We start from the raw sequence: 2642 nt of genomic DNA on the forward strand, positions 1-2642 counted from the left end.
TTGAAGCAATTCTCAACAACCGACCCATAACTCCAATGCTAAATGATCCAACGGATACAAGTGCGCTTACTCTAGGGCATTTCCTGATCGGTGAACATTTGACCGCAGCACCTGACGTCAGCACTGATCGTCAAGAAAAAACTCTGGTTAAGCGCTGGGAATTGGTGTCACGCTTAAAACATGCATTTTGGAAACAATGGTCTACGGAATACCTCCACGAACTACAAACTCGGCATAAATGGAAAACCACCGCTCCAAACGTGACCGAAAGATTATTAGTTTTGGTGAAGGAAGACAACCTTCCAGTAATGAAGTGGCCAATGGGTCTCATCATCAAAACTTATCCTGGGCAAGACAACCATGTACATCAACCACTATGTCAAAACATCGTCCGGTGTATACAAACGCCCCATCAGTCGTCTCGCCCCATTATTCTCAGAGGAGGTAGCAACAAAACGCTCCAAAAATGCTAGTCAAGACATTGCGGAAACAGAGGAGCCACCAACACAGAGAAAAAGGTTATCATTAACTACACTAACATCCACATTGTTAGTGTTACTTCTCTTCATTTCATTTCATTTCATTTCTTCATTTTCACAATCAATAAATGTGACGCAATTTGCAAACAAGCCTGCAATATTCTATGAGAAACTTGGAACCTCAAGAATGACCACTTCCGAATGGACCATGATTGTATACTACGACTTGGATCCATATTGGAAGGATATGCAAGTCATGTCAGCCGGAATGTCCGAACTAAGACACATGTGCCCTGAACTCAAAAATGTTCCAGCGTGCAACTCCATATTTCAACACTTTCAACATTTTTACAAAGAACTACAAACAGGAAATATGCTAATGAAGGCCTCTCGACAACGCAGATCACCGCTGGATATAGTAGGAAACGTGGCACACCAGCTTTTCGGTGTACTTGACTCTACATATGCTGAGAAAATGGCCAAAGTAATCGAAAAGGTACAAACCAACGAAGACTTTCTGCTACATCTACTACGAAATCAAACGTCAATTGTCGACTCCACAATGAACGTGATCAGGAAGGATAAGTCAGCCATGGACAACCGCCTAAAGGTATTGGAACAAACAAGTGGCAACCATCAGCCGAGAAAGAGGAACATATCACGGCGATCATCTAATTCAGTCATACCTAGGGCTCACAGCACAACTAACTCTGCTGACAACGAGTCTTCAACGTATGCAGTCTGACATATCTGATGTATTAATTGGCATTCACCATCGGACAATAAGCCCAACGCTGAGCAATTAAGAGAGCAACTAGACCAAATCCGGGATCACTTGCCAGCTGATCAAATGCTGCCTGTCACAACACAAAATGTGATACAATTATACAGGCTCATGCGAGCCGAAGGAATTCTGACTGCCACACACGTAATTTTCAAGGTGACACTACCGTTAGTTTCAACAGTTCAGCTCGAAGTTTTCAGTATCATGCCGATTCCGGTCTGGGACTCAACAAGTTGGAGCTTGTTCAATCTCAAAACGACCATAATCACTGTAAACACTCACCGAGATCAATTCATGGGATTTACTCCAGAAGAATTTCGACGCTGCTTTAAACTACTCAACGCAGAATACATCTGCTTTGATCATCAAACAGTCTTCAATGTCGACAATCGCTGTGAGTTTCAGTTGTTTAACAATAAAACAGCACCTTTATGTGTAGTGACCCACACGAAGCGGACATGGTGTGGTCCAAAACTCAGCAAGCAAATAAACGGATTTTTGCAACACACTCTACAATGAGACTTCAGGCAGTTTGCAACGGGTCTCCGTCAACCATACAACTGGAAGGAACTGGCTTGCTCTCACTGTCCCCTGGATGCACTGCTCGCAATACAGAAATAAGCATCAGTACCTTCAGCACAACAATCAGTGAAGTCAAATCAACCTACACTCGATTTGGGGACATACGCTTACCAACGACACCCCGTTCTCCAGCAACTGTACAATTGGAGCACCAGACATCAGACTATCTTCAAGAATTGGAAGATTTACGCCTGCAATTAGTGGCAATCAATCAACAAAGGCTGCCACACCATTTCAACACAGTGCAGCATCATCAAATCGTTACTTCTGCTGCCCTACCAATATCAATGCTATTGATTATTGCGTTCATTCTTCGGAAGAAGTATCAATCATGGAACGCAAGGCAGTACACAATCAACCAAGCAGAGCCACGCGGATCATCACCCCCGATCACCATTCCACGCCGCTTTTCAGTCGACTTGGGCGATGGTTGAACACCAGTTCAACGGCCGGGAGAATGTTCAGTCGCATATTTATGAATTAATTAATATTACATAATATACACTTATCGAATAAGTCAGGTCCACTCATGTAACGGGAGACATAATTACAAACCACAAAGCATTGTAGCTGAGTCAACAATAACTGCTTCTGCAGCAATTTCTGCCAACGATGCGATCGATCTTCACAGGGCAAACACAGTTGTGCAATTGCTGACTATCACAATTGCCCAATAACACAATTTCATATTAAATCCAAATTAATTTAATATAAATTCCAATTTAACCATATTCTTACTAGACTCAATTTCTCTACCTTTTGTTACCAATAAATACAATTTAAGTTTGTTGAATAAA

The sequence above is a fragment of the Drosophila obscura genome, unplaced genomic scaffold, assembly GCF_018151105.1.
Source record: "Drosophila obscura isolate BZ-5 IFL unplaced genomic scaffold, ASM1815110v1 contig_20, whole genome shotgun sequence".
NCBI classification, from domain to species: domain Eukaryota; kingdom Metazoa; phylum Arthropoda; class Insecta; order Diptera; family Drosophilidae; genus Drosophila; species Drosophila obscura.